The sequence below is a fragment of the Lissotriton helveticus genome, chromosome 3_1, assembly GCF_964261635.1.
Source record: "Lissotriton helveticus chromosome 3_1, aLisHel1.1, whole genome shotgun sequence".
In the NCBI taxonomy this organism is placed as follows: domain Eukaryota; kingdom Metazoa; phylum Chordata; class Amphibia; order Caudata; family Salamandridae; genus Lissotriton; species Lissotriton helveticus.
In genome coordinates, this window is record NC_136061.1 from 1204486364 (window position 1) to 1204506356 (window position 19993).

Consider the following 19993-nt stretch of genomic DNA (forward strand, 5'->3'; position numbering starts at 1 on the left):
TATACTGGCGACGGATTTGGACTACTCCTGAACTGGATACATACCAGGGGGCTGCTGGACGTAGTTAGAAGTGATGGTTCCCGGAAAGTTAAATGGCTGGGACATATCCGGAATCTCTTAAATGACTTAGGTCTAGGGGAATGGTGGGAAGATCCATTGCACGCCAGGTTCCCACCAAAGAAGGTACTTAAGAACTTGTACTGGAACTTGGTGGCTACAAGGGTCTTCAGTACCACCCCTTCACACTCTTTAGTTGGTTTATTTCTAGAAATTAAAGATTGCCCTAAACTTGAGGAATTTTGGGACGTCATCACGAAGCCCCTTGACCGCAAGCTCTACTTTCAGCTAAGAGTGGGAAGCCTGCCGGTAAGAGCATTCTCCAATAGATGGACTAGTGGGGGCAAGGTGGCTTGTCTGGCTTGCTCGGATGTTCCTGAAACCATTGGCCATCTTCTGTTTGAGTGCCCAATGTATGCGCCCCGCGTCAAAAGTGGCTACGCCCAATGTGTAGGTTATTGGGAACGAGGAGAGGAATGATTGCAGTTAGAATTATTTGCACCAGTCCCAATATGTTTGTGTATATAGCGGTAGCGAAATTCCTAGGTTGGGCATTGACGATTAGAGCCCGGCTGCTGAAAGCATAATATATTAGCCAACCTCGTAGGCCAAGTACCTTTATTAATTATCGCATAATAATATTTGTCATATTTGTATTGTAAATAGAATGATTTTATTTATGTATCTTATGAATTTTTATGAATTTTTATAATCTGGATTTTAATCTGGTTTTAACTACTGAATTTTATACATGTAATTTTATATATATGTAACATGCTTTTATGACAATCGTCAAATAAAGCTTGCTTGACTTGACTTGGGACATGTATGCAGGAAATGAAAGTCAATGTCATACAGCATAGCAACAAGCAAGTTAGGGAAATGATTCCAGACAGAAAGAAGCGCAGGCAACATGTACATTGTTCAAGTGAAAATTATTTAATTGTAGTGGCTGTGAGGCAGTAGCACTTAGCTAATGTACGCTCATATGTCCACAGGTGAGACATCTCGCAGGCGTTCCCGGGAGACTGAAAGCACGGCATCAGAGAGGGATGGGAGTCATGAGTCAGGTCCAAGTGCACAGACTGTATCGGAGGACACAGGTGCACCAAGTACACAGCCACCATCCCAAGCCACAGAAATGGCTCCAGAGTTGCAGGCATCCCAAGAACGTACACAATCCCCTCTGTTACTGTCATCCCCTGAAATGCCAGCATCACTGCCTGTGACAACACCTGCCGCACAACAGAGCAGGAAGCATGTTGTTTCCCCACTATTGGAAATGAAGTCATCAGCAGGTGACATGGAGGGGGAAGACACACACACCTTGCCTGGTGAAGGTAGTACTGCCGCACTGCAGTCCAGTGCAGAGGTTAGCAGAAAAACGGGAGACGATACGAAGCCACGACGAAATTGGCGGACCAAAAGAACATATCCAGTTAAAAAAAAAAACCGCGATGATTGTACCACATAACACCGAAATCGAGTGGAATCTTCAAATATACCAACATTCTTCTAAACAAACGACTCCTGCATACTTTTTATAAAAAGAAAGCATCATTGACCTTTGGAGGTGGAGAGCGATAAGGCAAACACCCAGATGTTAAATATAGATGTATGAGAATGATACAGTAACGAAGGGCAGCCAGTTCTCTTATCCAGGGACTCGGGAGATATAGGACCTGGTTAATCCACGATAACCCGGACAATAACGAGAAAGAATCAAGAAACCAAACTGTAAATCGTGCAGAATAAGTTGGTGATTGAATAGATGACATCGGGAGAATGAGTAAAAAAGTCAAATAAGACCACGATGACATCATTCCTTTAGAAGGATTCCTTACATATGAAACCAAGGACCCCGTTCTAATGTGTCCTGAAGAAGGTGTGACCTTATCAACGGTACCAACACCGAAACGCGTCGACGCACAGAGAAATAGAGAATCCAAGTAAAGCCTAGAAGTCACCAGTTATATGTTACATCTATGAACTTTTGAAACAACATATGAATTGCTTAAGGCTATTGGATCCCAACAATTGGTAGAAATATCATTCGAACCATCAGAGAATAAGGGGTGTTCTGTATGCTTTGTATTTTCTTTAATTGTTTATGATTGCAATGTGAAGTGTATTTACTGTATTAGGTCGTTTTCTTATGAATTGAGTTGAGAATACATCTTTTTATCTGTGAAATGTATTTTATTTTAATGTACTAAATGTTTTTACTCTGTATTTTTTCAGAATATTTGTGTCTTCTGAAATTTTAATTGGTAATAATCTGATTATTTTTTTAATAAAGATTGTACACGTTATATTTTAGTTCTTGGACTGTTTTCCCAAGGGTACATCGAATAATATAATGTGATTATAGTGGTTCCTCCACATAATTTGGTTCTTAGAGTTAGTCCAGGGATTTTCCTTAGACTTGCATGGTCCGTAATGTTTCCAGACAGGCTCCGAGAAAGCAGTGTAGCTGCACGTGTGGAGGGTCCCAGTGTGTTCCGTGGCCTGGAGGGGAGAATGGTGAAGATCCAAAGGATGCAGGGAAAGGCCATCATGTCTGTCCAACGCCAAATGAGGACCCTAAACAACAATATGGAAGACATAGGGAAGGGCATCAGAGAAATAGTTGATGTCAACAAGGATATTGCAGCAGGGATGCATGATATCTCACAATTGGTGCAGCTTCTGTGCACCAAACTAGATAACGAATTTGCATCAAGGCGCAAGGAGAAGCAGCGTGCGCAGCAACAAAATAAAGCCATCAGCCGCCTGGCCACAGCCACTTCCCTGCTATGCAGGAGGTGCATTAACATGCAGGAGAGACTCACGCAAAATAGCAATGAGGTAACTAGGGGCATTGCTAGTCTGACTGGTGCTGTTGAGGTGCTGATAAATGCACAAGCAGCACAAACTTCTGCTCTGGATGTGCCAGAGAGTGAAGGGAGCACAAGTAGGAGCAGCATGGCAAGTCCCCTTGTCGTAGAGACACGGAGGAGCAGCAGGCGCCAGGGTGAGGCAGCAGCCCAAACGCCAAGTAAAGACAGCCAGCCACAAACATCTGACACTGGTAGGTGTGGACGAAAATGAGTAAATCAGTTAATGGGGAAGTGGCCCAGGACTAACATCTTTGAATGTATACTGTTTGAGTTGCACAATTGTGCTTTTGGAACCTGCGTAGTGACGAAATTAAACTACGTTGGGTGCATACTCCACCTGTCTGTGTCTCTTTACTTACTTAAAAGTAGTTGCGTGTGATCTCTTCCCGTCTGTGTCTGCCATCTGTTGGTATTGCAACTCCTGCAGTGTTGGGTTTAGGCAGTGCTTGTTCGTCATCATGGTCCTCATAATCTGAAAATTCCACCTCGGTGCCCTTCTTCATGGCAAGGTTGTGCAACATTGCACAGATTGCAATTATCTTGCAGCAGGTCACTGGTGTGTACTGGCGTGCCCCTCCACTTTTGTGGAGGCAACGGAACCTGCTTTTCCGCAGGCCAAATGTTCGCTCCACAATGTTCCTGGTGGATTTGTGTGCCCTGTTGTATCGCCTCTGGCTGAGAGTTGAAGGGTTGAGGTAGGGTGTTAGGATGAAGGACCGGACGGCATATGCACTATCCCCTATTTTTAAAAAGAAGAAAAACGTTACACACATGCACACATTCACATACATCTGAAACATGTATCAAGGGAGTGTCACACACTGTTTTACTAGCAAGTAGCCTTCGCCAAATTCCCCCGCAGTCAGGTGTGCGTAGATTCCACTATTCTGGAAAATGTAGGAGTCGTGGGTACTGCCTGGAAACGTGGCCACTACATCCGTGATGATGTAGTTGGCATAGCAGATAACTTGCACATTAATGGTGTGGGTTGATTTTCGGTTTCTGTAGATGTACTCTATGTCAGCAGGTGGACAAATTGGAATGTGGGTGCCATCAATGCAACCGATGACGTTGGGGAAGTGCGCTATTTGATAGAACCCTGTCTTTGTCCTGAGCAGTTCTGCGTGCGTTTCAGGAAAGGTGATGTAGTGATGCATTCGCTGAATCAAGGCCTCTAGGAACTTCCTAAAGAAGCGGGACAGGCAGCTCTGGGACACCCCACCCACCGCAGCAATGACACTCTGGTAACTGCCAGAGGCAAGCAGGTGTAGGCTACACAGCACCTGCACATGGGGTGGGATGGTGTGTGCCTTTGGGGTTGGATGCTCCAAAAGTAGGTGCAGGTCCCTGATCAAGTCCTGGATGGTTTGGGGATGTAGCCTGTACCTTTGTTGAATCTCTGCATCAGTGAGTTGGAATAGGGTAATCCTCTGTCTGTAGACCTGCTCCTCCCTTCTCCAGACGCTCTCTCCTTCTGCCTGTAGCCGTAGCTGCCTCGCAATCACATAGAATGCCGCCATTCTGGTCAAACTGTTGCATTTTGGGCCCTTTTTTATAGCCTGCACCTGGTTACCACCTGCTTTCAATCCATGGTAAATACAGACTCTTAAATACCAATTTTCATGCAAAATCGGTATTTTAGAGGTTACCTACATCTCAAAATGCATTTTTACCATATCTTATTTACCGAATCGGTAACGTTTCCGACTCTGTAAATTTTCCAATTCAGTAAATTTACCGAATCGGTAAATTTACATAGTCGGTAAATTTACAGAGTCGGTAAATTTACAGAGTCGGTAACTTTACCGAATCAGTAAATTTACCGATTCTGTCGTTTTTTGAGCCCCTACATGTCAAAATGCAAATACCGGTCGGTAACGCCCAAAATTTTTTATTTTCGGCCGTTACCGACCGGTATTTGGCTACCTACATCTGGCCCCAAGTCCCCTGCACTAAGCAGGCACTAATGGCTAAGTCCACAACCTTGAAGTACTGACCACTGAGCCGTCTGGTGTGGCCACTCGAAGGTAACTGTGCAGATGGCTTCTGGGAATCGTAGTCCCGACCCTCAGTGAGGCTCAGTTGTCCTCAACGTTCTCATGGTCCTCTGCGAAAAGATTTTCTCAACCAGAGTACTTGTATGTACCAACGCTTTTTGATGGGGAGTCCAACTGCTACCTTCTTTATTCGATGCTTCAAGAGAAGGGATCCACCTGCACAAATGACCAACCACTCCTGTGGCTCCATCGTGAAGATCTTGCATTTGTTTTCATCCTCTCTTGGCATGCCTGCCAGCATCAGTTGCCGCGGATCCTGGTCAGCACCACGGATAGCCAGAAGCACCTCTGCACTCAAGTCCTCCGAGCCAGGTATATCGAATTTGCCTGGAGACTCCTTGGCCAAGGCCAACTCCTTGCTTAGGTTCCAAAGGGTTTTACTGAACTTGTACAGCAAGTACCTTTTTGCTAAAGTAGCCATTCAAAGACTGTGAGCCTGATTGGCAGCTTAGTTAGACAGCTAAAGTGCACCTCTGCAATCCGCTGCCCTGAGCAAGGCAAAATTGTGCTAGCTGCCGTGAACTGGCCTTGGGACTCACGAGACCTTAACTCTGAGTCTGTTTCATTCAAATCACTCTCTAAGTAACCGATTGCATTATTGCGTTTTTTTCCATTGACCACAACGTTACATTTTTTACACTGCAAAGCACAGATTTATTTAAGGCTTTAAAAGTGTTAACACTGGTTATCCTTTATGTATCATCTAAAAATATATCAAATTGGTGTCAGATTTCTCTTGAGTCATGTCAAATGCTTATCGTCCATGTTGGTGATGTAAAAGGCTTGACACATGTTCCACTAAGTAGCCTGTCTGCGTTTTGCCACTCTACCAGAACTGAGAGAATGTGTACAAGAGAGTACCCGGTGCCCATCCTTGTGGACTGTGCTAGTATTACATGGAAAGGCACTCCTGCGATACCACATAATACTTTCACCTTGCAACAGTAATTAATACTGATTGATTCATTAATCAAACTTCGATCAATTTGCTCAGGACTTTTTAATTTTTGTCTCGCAAAACTGTTTCATTTGCCAAGTTTTTCCAAAAAGTCATTTCATGGGGAGCTCTCATCATCTAATTTTAATATTTTAAAAACCATCCAGTTTTTATCAATCTTCCTCTGCCAGTGTTATTTAAAATACATCCTTTAAAGTATATGCAATTGTTAGTGGAATGATGGGCTTAAAACACAAAAATGTCCACAAACCTGACAGAAATTCCTTTGGGAGACCCTTTTATTCCACTACAACATTCTATCCAATTTTGACCGATATGTCAGACTGTACTTTAAAAAATCCATAATCAAAGGAGAGCAAGGCTTGTGGGTTCCATGGGGTCTGGATATATTCAGAATTGACCCAAAACCCTCAACCAATCTTGGCCATACTTAGCATGAAAGGGGCGGGCAATGGGTGTCATGGTGGGCGGGCTACATCAACACCCATTGATTTTTACGCTGCCCCATATTTATAAGGGTGATGTAAATATAGGGCAGGGCCAAAATTAAGACCAGGGAAAACCTGTTCTCACCCTGGCGCAACTAGGAGAATGTTTAATTTCTCCTTGTTTTTGCTGTTTCGATGTGTGCTGCGTTGTGCAGCACACATAGAAACAGCAAAACGCCATTGATTGTTTTTGTGCAGGAAGGTGTCCTTTCCTGCACATAAACATTAATTAAAGAAATGACGTTTTGCAACTTCAATGTGTTTTGCACAAAGCAGCAAACATAGAAGTAACACATTGCCATTTCAGATTGTTTATGTGCACGAAAGGACACCTTCCTGCACATAAACAATTATTCCCATTAACAACAGGCACCCTTGCACTATGGTGAAGAGTGCCTGTGTTGGGGCTGGCAGCTAAATTAGCACCAATGCAGGGGGAAACACAAGGTTGCACCCTATTTTTGTAATTACAGTGCAGCCCTGTGTTTCAGAAGTGCAGAGAGCAGCAATAAGCCAAGGAGGCTAACGCCGCGCTCCACCACTTCCTTGTAAATGTGCCCCTTAAAGCCTTAAAACGGTCTACCTTTTATTTTTTCAACTTGGAGGTAAGCCACTCAACCAAACCTAAGACCCTAAATATGCCCTTGCCATAACTCAGAGGCATGCCCCCCCAAGTCAAATCATCCTGGCTATCTGCTTGATTTCAGCTCCAGCACCTTGTGAAATGTGCAGCTACTTCAGAAAAGAAAGCTTCTCCAGACTCCAGGCAATTCAAATTTCAGATGGACCCTAAGTCATGAAAGTACATAGACTAGGGGAACAGGTCCGCACTGGGGACTGAAGTAGTGTTACAAACAACTATCACCTTGAAAGAAAGTTATCCAGGAGTCAGTTCTTAGCAACACTATGATTACGCTAGTGCATGTCACGTCATTTCAAATGCATGACACATCCTTTAGCAGCTAGGCAAGCTTCCTCTACAAAGGGCTAGGGCCTTGTAGCCCACTGTCCTTAGGACTCAGTGTACAACACTTTATATAGGGAGAACAATATATTTTCCAACAGGTTAATGACTCTTCGAGGGTTGCATGGATGTGGAAGGAGCAGGCCCATGTTACGCTGAAACCTAACATGTCACTGACTCATCTCCAGCCAACGAGAAGCTCAAAGGGGAATCTGGCGCGTTCATCCATATTCTATAGCTACATAGAGAAGGGGACCTTCTCAAGAGCCATAAGGGCAGAGAGGATATTCCTTGTGGGGATACTTACTCCCGTATTAAATCTTATACCACACAAAATACCCCACGGACTTACAAACACAGTCTATGAGCTCCATGCGATGAAATGGGAAAAGTGAAGGAAACCTTTCAGATGTTACCCACTAGACTATGGGAAAGGAAGCAATTCCTTTTTAAAAAAAAATCTTTTTTATTGGCATATTTCACACAAAAAGATACATTATGCATTATATAAACATGTCATAGTCATATTGCTTGTCTTGCACACAAGTGTATCATATCAGTAGTAATCATTTTCATTTTTAATTGAACATCCCCAGTAACAATCCCCCCTCCCCGTCTCCGTCCTATTCCGGCCCTTATATTAAATCACTTCAACCATTATTAAACAAAAAAGAAATCTTGGTCCAGCCCGCAATGGTCATCGTACAGTTTGTATCTGCCGCATCCTTACTGTGAACTTCACATAATTCTCATCAGATATTAACGTCGTACTGTGCACCTAGTATTACATACATCCTCTGATGTATGGGGTAGTCCCTATCCAGAAGGGGCTCCATCCCCACCCATTGTGACACATCACACCCTAAGCATCAGTTATCGAAGCATTAGGTGTGGAGTCCTCACCGGACTCAAATGACCCCAGTAGCGTGTTCCACTCCAAAGATATTGGGGTCTTCCTAAGTCCCTTATGCTCTTCGCGCTGCAATGTCGTGCTTTCTGCCTTCCCCCATCGTACCACCTCCGCCCTCCACACCTCTGGGTCTGGTGGTCTAGTCGATTTCCATTTCATTGTGATGGTGCATTTAGCAAGTAGCAGGGCCAGGTCAGTGAAACGTGTGGCCACGCTTTTCTTACGTTCCACAGGTCCCAACCCCAGTATTATATATTCCAATGCAGTGTATGGTTTGGACGGGGCCAGCCTAGTTAGAGTATCCTGCACTGTCTTCCAATAATACCCCAATTTTGGGCAACCCCACATCATATGTATTAAGCGCACGTCATCCGCGCCACAACGGGGGCATGTGTCAGCTGTGTTGGGAAACATGGCGTGTAGTCGGTGAGGTGTTAGGTATGCTCTATGCAGTAGCATAAGCTGTATAAATTTAAATTTCGGGTTCCTTGACACTGCCTTCGGGAACTTGAGAATCCTCTCCCATTCCTTGTCCCTGATTGGTCTCCCCAGGTCTTCCTCCCACTTAGCTCGCAATGGCTGTAACGTTATCGCTCTCCCTTCTCTAATGCCACTCGTGAGCCACTTGGTCAGGTGACTGCCGGTTCCCATCAGGTATTGCATTGTTAGTAGCGGGTTCGTAACAGGCTCTTCTCCATGCGGCGCCCAAGTCTGTGCTATATAACGGCATATTCTTGCATGTGTTAGGAATGTTCCTCTCGGGGTGTGGTGTGTGTTCCGAAAGTCCTCGAAAGACATAACCCGGCCCTCTACGAAGAAGTCCCCTATGTGTGACACACCCGCTTCGTGCCATGTGGCGAGTGCCCGATTCAAAACCGTTCCCGATCTCAGAGGAAGTCCCAGCAGCGGGATTGTGGGGGCATAGGAAGTCGCAGATGAGGTGTATTTCACTGCTCTCCTCCAATAATTAACCGCCAATTTCAGCAGTGGGGGCGCCGTGTCTGGCACCTCCGCCCTCGGCAGCAACAGAGTATGAACCTTCCCTTTATTCCATTCCGCCTCTGACATGTCCATTTCATGCAAGTTGCAGCCCGCCAGCCAGTAGGCCAACCATTGTATTTGGCAAGCGCAGCTGTACGCCCGGAAGTCCGGGCCCCCCATTCCGCCCGCCGTCGTGGGAAGCTGCAGTTTAGACAGCCTGATTCGGCGTCTCCCCGTCCCCCACACCAGTTCCGTCAACAAGGTATTCAGCCTCTTAAACAATGGGGCAGGGACTAGGAAAGGCAAGCTCGTGAAGTAATAAATAAGGCGGGGGAGGACCATAATTTTAGAGATGGCCACCCTGCCTGCTACCGTCAGTGACAACGCAGTCCAGAATTGTACTTGCGACTTCAGCGCCGTAACTGCCCTACCCAGGTTTCCATCCAGCATTTCTCTCGCCTCCCTGTACACTTGAATTCCCAGGTAGCGGAATGTTGTCTCCGCCATCTGGAAGGCGTGTGGCTCAAAGGGCAATTTGGTGGTCGCTCCAGAGGCGGCGAAGTAGAACCCATATGATTTATTCTCATTAATGGTGAGACCAGACAGTGCTCTAAAGTTTTCAAAGATTGCAGGGATGGGGTCCAGCTCCCCCCTTAAATCATGTAAGTATAGTATGATATCGTCCGCATACGCCGATTCCACGTGAATTGTCCCAGCCCTTCGTATGCCTCTATGGTGTGCTGATCTATAGAGTTTGCAGAGCAGTGGCTCCAGCGCTAGAATAAACAGTAGAGGGGATAGCCGGCATCCTTGTCTCGTTCCCTTCAATATATGCATCTGTACATGCGCTGAAATGCATCTGTTCGTGCGGACCCGGGCCGACGGTCGGGTATATAACAACTGGACCCATGCAATATATTCGGGCGGAATCCCGAACTTCCCGAATGTCGCTAACATATAGTCCCTGCTTCAGATCAAGAGAAATACATCCCTCCGTTCCCAGCAGTACTTGTTCGCCGAGCATGAGTTGGCCAAGCCTCCGCAGGTTCATAGCCGTACTCCTGCCGGGTACAAAGCCACATTGGTCAGGGTGGATCAGTTGTGGGATATACTGGGCCAGTCTCGTCGCAAGGATTTTACTCAATATTTTATAATCCGTATTTAGTAATGACAGAGGCCTATAGTTAGCAAGGTGTAAGCCGTTTCTGCCCGGCTTCAACAGTGAGACTATTAGTGCTTGCAATGACGATTGTGGTAATCCCCTCGTCTTTAGCACTTCCTGATACATTACATGTAAACGTGGAGCCAGCAAATCAATAAAGGCCCCATAGAACTCTGCCGGTAGGCCGTCCGTTCCAGGGGTTTTGTTACGTGGGAGTGCACTCATTGCCTGGCGTATCTCCGCAATTGTGATAGGGCGCGATAACTCTTTACTCTGATGTTCCTTAAGCCTCGGTAGATTTAGCCTCTCCATAAACTCTCCAAAGGCTGGTTCAGACAGTGGTAGGTGTGCGCCATACAGTGTTTCATAGTAGTCCCTGAAGGCATTATTAATGTCTAGCTGTGTCTCAACATGTGTTCCCCCTTGATCAATAATTTCCAGAATAGGCATAGGTACTGGGTCATCCCGAACTATCTGGGCTAGCAGGGGCCCTGACCTTTCCACCTGTGCATGTTGTCTGCTCGTGTATTCTCTATAGTCTAGCACCCGCAGCTCTTCTTGTAACTCCGCGTGCTGTATATTTGCCTCCTGTAGTGGTGTGAAGGGTATGTTCGTACCTGCAGCCTCGCTTTCCAGCATAGCCCCTCTAACTCTCGAAGCCTGTCCATTACAATATGTCTCATGCCCACTCTAGTGCACATCGCTTCCCCTCTGATGTACACCTTAAAGGCGTCCCGATCTAGCTGCCTAGAGCTAGCCGAGCCTGCATTTGTGTTAAAATAATTCGTAATTGCGTCAGCTAGGGATGCCCGGAATACCGAATCCTCCAGTAGCTCCGGCTGGAGGCGCCATGTCGGAATAGGTGTCGGGGCCTTCCCCCATTGTAGTGTAACCTCTACTGGATTGTGGTCAGAAAGAGTCTTACCCATATGCTCCGCTATGACTATTGCCCCTAGCAGTGGTGTAGCACAGAAGACGTGATCAATTCTGGTGTGCAGCCTATGGGGTGGGGAGTAGAAAGTGTATTCTCTGTTCAGCAAGTGTTTGCAGCGCCATGCATCTTTCAAATCCCATCCTTCCGCCCACCTCGCAAGCGCATCACCCTGTCTTATGCTCTCAAAGTTTTGCAGAGGTGGGTGCGATCTGTCTAGAGAGATGTCCAATACTGCATTGAAGTCTCCGCTTATGATCCAACGATATTCTATCCAATCCGCCAATACCCCATTCATGACTGTCAAAAAGTCTGATTGGCCTGAGTTTGGGGCATAAACACTGCCAATTACCACAGGGGAGCCATCCAACAGCCCACGTACGAAAGCGTATCTGCCGTCCTTGTCCAACCTCTCCTCCAGCAGCTTAAATGGGACTGAGTTCCTGATCCATATTGCTGCCCCTCTCGAGAACACAGAGTAAGAGGTAGCAAACAGCTGCCCCTTCCATTTCTTAAGGAGTTTCGCGCCCTCTGCACTGTTTAGGTGGGTTTCCTGGAGGCAAGCTATCATTACATTCCTCTGGTTGAGCTGTGCTAAAATCCTATGTCTCTTATGTATTGACCCCATACCTCGGACATTCCAGGTGCACAGTTTGTAGTTGTTAAGAGCCCCCATTTCGGTCCGCGGTAAGTACATGCGTTGGGCTCCAGACCAGTAAAAGTGTGTTTTGTAAAGACAGTGACTTTAGTGCCATAACTACTCGTATCTCCCTAACTTCAAGGTCCCCAAGTGAAAACCCCTGAGGTCCAAACAGTATTGCCCAACATGGGCAAGGACAAAACTGAAACATGGCTATGCACTGGGGGAGTGTAAGCCACGCGTCCTGCCCGAAGCCCGCTGGTGTTGCTTCAGCGTGCCGTAGTCAAGTGTGTCCTTTCCCCCCAGCCACCCAACCGCCCCCGTGTAATTCTCATACGTTACCAATCGGAGTCTTCCAAAAGCGTAATCAGAGGTCGTTCGCCACCTGGGCCGTGATCTTGGGAAAGAGCTGTAGGCTGTCAGCCGAGCCCGATACCTCCATATGAGTACCGGTTTGGCTGCCCGTAGTCGATTTATCCCTCGCATCATGTGCAGCCAGCGCAGCCTCCGTCAGTTGGCCTACCTCAGACGATTTCCCTGAGCGGGCAGACTTCGCCCATTCACTTTCCGATGAGCCCTGCACGCGGCCTCCTTGCACGGTAGTGCGGTGTCGACTCCCCTTGTGTGAAGGTTGCCCTCCTCGTTCCTCATCCAACGGGTCCTGCGTAGTAGGCGGAGACAGAGTCACTTCCATCCATTCCGCCGCTTCTTCTGGTGTGTCAAAGAACATTGACTTGTTTTCATGTATTATTTTGAGGCGTGCTGGAAACAACAGGGCGAATTTCAAATTTCTGTCTCGCAACTTGCGTTTTACCCACAGAAATGTTGATCTGGCTCTCTGCACTGTCGGGGTAAAGTCTGGGTACACCGAGATAGTCTTGTCTTCATATCTCAGCGGTGCCTTTTCCCTCGCCACTCTCAGCACCGAGTCCCTGTCCTTATAATGCAATAAACGCGCTATGAGTGGACGTGGCGGCGCTCCCAGTTTAGGTGGAATCGCAGGCATTCTGTGAGCTCTCTCCACACTGTAAAGTGGGGTAAGGTCCTGTGGCCCAACGATCTTCTTCAGCCAGTCTTCAACAAACTGCGTAGGGTTCCTCCCCTCGCTTCGTTCCGGAATTCCCAAAATTCGCACATTGTTGCGGCGGGCCCGCCCTTCTGCGTCGTCCATCTTGTCCCAGAGCAGTTTCATCTGTTTCTCCATGGACATTTTCGTGGAGTTGTCCGTCTGTTGTGGTATCAGATCATCAAGGGCAATCCTGTGCTCCGAGACCTTCTCCGCCAGTTTGTTATGATCAGCTCTGAGAAGCGAAAGGCCAGTCGCCATGTTATCCATCCGCAGCTCTAGTGCCTCTCTGGATGCCTTAATTTCCGCCAGGATAAGGTCTAGTTTGGCGTCCTGCGAGCATTTGCCCGTTGGTGGTATGAACTCCATGTTCGAGGAGGCCAGCGGATCCTCCGATCCAGTGGATTGAAAATCTGCGGTAGCGCCTTGATCTTGCGCCTTCGCTCTGTTTCTCCCCATGATTCCCGTTGGCAGGGTGGTGTCGGCGGTGTCTCTGTTGCTCCTCGGTGTCAGTTTATGTGCGCGTCACCACAATATTCTTACTCACAAGTATCACAGCCGGTCTTACAAGTGCTCGTGAGTGTGAGAGGACAGGCTCAGCACCGGCCTTTAGGGTCGTGTTCAGCTCAGATATTGGGTCCAGTGATGCCCCCGGCCGTCATTCGCTCAGCACTCTGCAGGTTACCCTGTAAGTCCTGGTACTTACCACCGCAAAGGCAACCTCCACTCCTGGTTCTATCACAGTAGGCAAGCAGCTAATATTCAGGAGAATGCTGCCTGACTACACAAAGCAAATGTCAGCCCATGCAATGCTCCCTCCTCCTGCAACAGTCAGCAAGGTAGATAGAGCCTCACCAAGCCTGGATCACATGCGGCTCCTCGTATTTCTCCAGTACCTCGCCTTAGATATGATGCGCCTTTCAGGACCCCATTTTGCTGCCTGCCTCGGTCTCCAGCAATCCTCTCTCAGCCCAGCAGTTGTATGGCAGCCGGCGCGGTGAACACAAAATGGCGCCCGTTCTTTCCGTCCCGGCAGTGGGGTCTGTGCAGCGTCTCCAATCCAGCCGCGGGACCCCCAGCTGTTCTCGTGAATGTTGTCAGTGAACCTCCGGCCCCCTCAGCAGCTCTCGGTGAGTCCTCCGCCTTCCCGTCTGGTCCCCGCCTCCTCGCCGCTCACCGGTCCCACTGTGCTCTGCGCCTCCGTCAGTCTCAGCCCGGGTGTCTCCGTCGCCGTCCCGAGGATCGTGGTCAGCTTGTGACACGCTCTCACCCAATGCGCGTGCCGGTCCTGTATCAGCGTGGTCTTGCTCCGGTTGCCGAGCCTCCCCGGGGTGTTGCCCTTCTCGGTTGGACCCCGCGCAGTGCAGGATCCGAGGTGCGGACCGAGGCTGGCCCGTCCCGTAACTTTAGTCCGTGATTCGCCTCGAGGTGTCAGGCCCCGCCCGGGCCAGAGGTAGCACCCGCTTTGCGGTGGACTCCAGGTGACTCCGATTTTTCGCAACGGTTACTGCGTTTGCGGGGGAGTAGCTGGGTGATCAGGGGAACACTGCAATAACAGGATATTTAGCTTATTGTTCGGGCGGTGGACGGAGCTCCTCTAAAGCTCATCCGCCATGCTCGGCTCATGGCCACGAAAGGAAGCAATTCCTTTTGTTCATATAACCCTCACACACTCTAGTAGTGTCATGCGTTATCATCGGGTTCACCCTGACTCCTAAAGGTCAGGGTGGGCTCAACCATGTTTCAGGGAGCACTTAGGAAGAAATGGCCAGGGGCTATAAAGATAACAAATCCTCCTGCCGCAGATCCAGGTATCACTTTATTAGCGGAACTGCAGGGAATATTAAAATATATAAAGGGAATATGCGGGTCACACAGAGTTTAATGGTCCTATGACCCTAGTGCCAACATGTTTTCAGGCCCCGGACTTTCTTCAGGGTAAAAATATCCTCCCTGGTAATTAAAGCTTCAGGTTATTGCCTAGCTCTATACACATATATATATGGGCAGATAGCTGTTCCTTAGTGACAAATCAGAAACAGACAACTTATTATGTTTTGCTGAAGGTTTGTATTACTCCATCTGTGAAAGGATACAGAAAGGGAAAAGGCTTGAAAGGATTCTTGCATTTTAAAATTCCCATCTGTGATGTGCTCTGTACACCCATGCTTTTCAAACAGGGAGGGTGTGAAGGAGCCATCACACTTCATACCCATGTGATATATGATCAAGATTCATTATTCTACCAGAGCAATTTGCTCTGTATCATCTCTGGTGAGGTGGCGATATGACTCGCATTTTGACACTAATCCAAGTACAGTGAAAGTGAATTCGGTTAAAGTTTGTCTCAACACCACATCCTTATCGCTCACACTTCACGCTACATACATACCGTCATTCACCAAGGCTAAACTTATACGCCACAGCATACCCCTTACCCCAATTAGGGATAGTGCACGCTTCACAAGGGATCGCAGCATTGCAGGGGGTAGCCCTTTAGTCAGACTCAGATGTCGGTCTGACAAAGGCAACGAGGTGATGAAAAAATCAGGGGAAACAAAAAAAAGCTGCTCATGCTTTTAGAGAATCCTAATGGTTGTCAGAGCTCAATAATACCTGCGTGGTGTGTGCTTTGCAGTCTGATGTGCCGAATACTTACTACACCAAGGGTCCTGTCTCGTAAGCACACCTACTCATTCTTCATCCCCGGGCTTTCGCAAGGTTCTCAGGCTGCCCCTCGCTATATTTCAAGGGCATCTGGAAGTGGTTCCAAGTGGAATGGGAGCCCAGTCCTGCCCGCGATGACGCAACAACATGGTACGTTGCGTGGTACCGCACCACATAACCCCGTTGAACTACTCTGCTTTGGAGTAGACTTGGGAATTGTAGTTTGTCTGCGGTCACGATTATGAGAATCGAAAACGTTTTTGTAACCTGCAGTACTTGAGCAGTGATATGTAAATTTTGGAGAGAAACGCCACATAAGGGCGCATGCGGTGTGAATATAAAATCTATTTAATGCAAAATAAGATTTCCAAGTGTGTATAAGGCATCTAATAAATGCCAATTCAGAGTGCTAAATGTGTCAAGGCATAACAGTGGCGATACCCTAATCCAAGTGGTAATCTGTGGATTATTAGAGAAAACCGCAACATTTAGCCTCATGGGCTGTGCATTTTGAAGTGAATTAAATTTGCATCTAGAGTGCCAGGTGTGCAGAAGGCATTGCAGTAGAGATAACCACATCCCAGAGGTGTTAGTCTACATTTTTCTAGGCAGGGCCTAGATAGTACGGGATGATATTACTCCAGCAACACGCCCTATGTAGAGTACCAAAGGTATCTCAATCATAGGTGGAGGGCTCTGACCAGGAGAGGTTCAAAGCTAAATAAGCTGTAACCCACAAATAATTAATCATACTGGTAGGATAATGTAAATATGAGGTATCAAAACTCCTGACCCTGTTGGATGATGTACGATCTTGTATTATATCAATCCGACAGAGGTATGCTTACAAGTATGATGCCTACCTCTATAGGCTACACCCAGGTTCAAATACAGATCACTCATCAATAAGTGGTTCATCTCTGGTTGAGTTGGTTCCAAGGGATGGAATCATTCAAACCATTCTCATGTGTCCTGAACCGATACAACCAACGTTGTTCTCTTTCCAATAGCCTCCTCACTATATTTCCACTCCCTTTGATTTTCTCTATGATGGGCCACTTCAAATCTTGGTCTGTGTGCCCCTTCTCTAAATAATGGGCCGTTAGCTTGGTGGCTGTAATGGAACTTCTGATCGTGATACGGTGCTCACTCAAACGTACCTTCATCTTTCTTGTAGTCATACGTACGTAAATGAGTTGGCACGTAATAATGTACACTACATTATCAAAATTGCAATTTGTATGTGCACGTTGTTCCCATGGATATTCAAGACCCAGTTCTATCTGTTTAGTGTGTTCAGTAAATGGGCACACCATCCATGATCCGCAATGGTAATGGCCTGTGACCGGAGGTTGGTTCCACAGAATCAGTTGGTTGTTAGGACAGCGGGAGGGGGGACGGCACACGGACAGCGGGAGGGGGGACGGGCACACGGACAGCGGGAGGGGGGACGGGCACACGGACAGCAGGAGGGGGACAGGCACACGGACAGCGGGAGGGGGGACGGAGGAAGGCAGGACAGCAGCAAGCACTCACCAGAGGTCGGGGCAAATGACAAAATAAAAGGCGGCCCAAAAAAAAAAAGTAAACGCCCACCGCCGCAATGACGTGCTAAAAGGGGCAGGATGAGAAAAACATCGCAGGAACGCCCACGAATCGCCTCGGACCAAACGGACAGATCTCACTTCCAATGGCTAGCCTCCATTTATGGAGCTAGCCAATGGATGTGAGAGGCGTGACAAAGGCACCATACTCTTCTCAAAAGTTTTTGCTCTGCGCGAAAGTCTGCTGCGCAGCTTTCGGCGAGGCAAAACCTAAAAATAGCGAGGGCAGCCTGAGAACCTTGCGAAAGCCCAGGGACGCAGACGGAGTAGGTGTGCTTACGAAACAGGACCCTTGGCGTAGTAAGTATTTGCCACATCAGACTGCAAACCGCTCACCACGGAGGTATGATTGAGCTCTGAAAACCATTACAATTCCCTGAAAGCACGGGCAGCTCTCTTTTGTTGCCCCTAATTTTTTTATCACCTCGTTGCCTTTGTCCGAACGACGTCTGAGTTTGACTAAAGGGCTACCCCCTGCAATTCTGGGATCCCTTGTGCAGCGTGCACTCTCCCGAATTGGGGTAAGGGGTATGCTGTGGAGTATAAATGTAACCTTGGTGAATGACTGTATGTGTGTAGCGTGAAGTGTGAGTGATAAGGATATGGTTTTGAGACACAATTTAAGCAAATTCACTTTCACTGTACTTGGATTAGTGGCAGAATGGGAGTCATATCACCACCTCACTAGAGATGATACAGAGCAAATTGCTCTGGTAGAGTAATGAATCATGATCACATATCAAATGAGTATGAAGGTTGATGGCTCCTACACACCCTCCCTGTTTGACAAGCATGGTTGTACAGAGCACATCACAGGTGGGAATTTTGAAATGCAATAATCCTTTCAAGCCTTTTTCCTTTCTGTTTCCTTTCACAGATGGAGTAATACAAACCTTCAGCAAAACATAATAAGGTGTCTGTTTCTGATTTGTCACTAAGCAGCAGCTATCTGCCCATATATATGTGCATAGAGCTAGGCAATAACCTGATGCTTTAATTATCAGAGAGGATATGTTTGCCCTGAAAAAAGTCCAGGACCTGAATAGGCCATTTTTTCCAACTGAAACATGTTGGCACTAGGGTCATAGGACCAATAAACTCTGTGTGACCCGCATATTTCCTTTGTATATTTTAATATCCCCTGCAGTTCCGCTAATAAAGAGAGTCCTGGATCTGCAGGAGGATTTTTAATCTTTATCCCCCCTGGCCATTTCTTTCTAAATGCTCCCTGAAACATGGACGTGCCCACCCTGACCTTTAGGAGTCAGGGTGAACCCGATGATGAAGTATGGCACTACTAGAGTGTGTTAGGGTTATATGAACAAAAGGAATTGCTTTCTTTCCCATAGTCTAGTGGGTAACGACTGAAAAGTTTCCTTCACTTTTCCCATTTCATCGCTTGGAGCTTATAGACTGTGTTTGTAAGCCCGTGGGGTACTTTTTGTGGTATAAGAATCTGGCACTTGACCATTTCCTGCCCATCATCCTCAGTGAAGGCTCCTCCTTTTAAGCAGTGCAATCTAAATGAAACATAAAATCTTAATAACTTTGAGTTATTATTATTTTATGTTTCTGTGCTGTTTTGTGGGTGGGCTGGCGGGGCTGCTTTGCTTTTGGAAAAGGGCAGAGAAGGAGTGGTTTGTCCACTCCTAAGTGCACAATGACTGTTTGGACGGCCCTCTTGGGCCTCCCAAACCAATCATTGGTACTCCATGCAGGCTGCTTTACAGCCTACATGGAGAATATGCCCTTTCCCTGGCTGAGTGGCGAACCAGGACGCTCAGCCCAATCACAACGCTGCATTGCAGCGTTGTGATTGGTCAGGGGAGCCTGGCTGTGCTTCCTGTTCTTTGAGTCAAGACGAGGAGAGCAAAAGCAGAGACGCGGTACCCAGCGGCATGGTAAGTGTGTATTTAATTTGTTCCCATGTGCCCAACTAACCCCCTCGACCGCGCTTCTGCCTGTGAGCCATGCCGGCCGTCACTACTAATCCTGCCAGAATGTCTGATGCACTGGCCTACTGTACATTTACTTGATATTCCTCAACAAGTGTTCTGCCTGTTGAAAGAGTGCACAAATACACATATTCATCCCTTGTTCACACAATTGCAAGTGAGTGAGTACTCTTGCTGTGAGCCATTCAAATGAAAAGGATCCACAAGTTATAAGGAATGTTTAATACATTTATTATTGGTGACTTCATACTAATAAGATTCAAGAGTAGAAACATTGTCCCATACCTCCGAAATTGGCAACCTAAAGAAGACGATGGCCCCATATCCATCTGGGATTTACATGACTTCTATCCAAGCACATCATTTATCCCTGCCTCCAGGCCTATGACTAAGGATTGTACCAGGTTGGGTAGAGGAGGTTGCTTATCGCCCTATTGTAGTTTTCCCGCCCCAAACAGACTTGAAATACCGTATACTATTTTTTAACTACTGCGACCCCTTGCACATTGCCTTTTGATGTAACGGAAGAACTGTCATCATGAACCCTTAAAGTATGTTACTATTAGGAAAGTTACATTCACAGGGTGAGCAAATGTTTGTTTTTAAACCAGTAGATAATTTGTGCTTCACATGTATGCATTCTTAACTATGATTGTATTTTGTAACTGAACGCT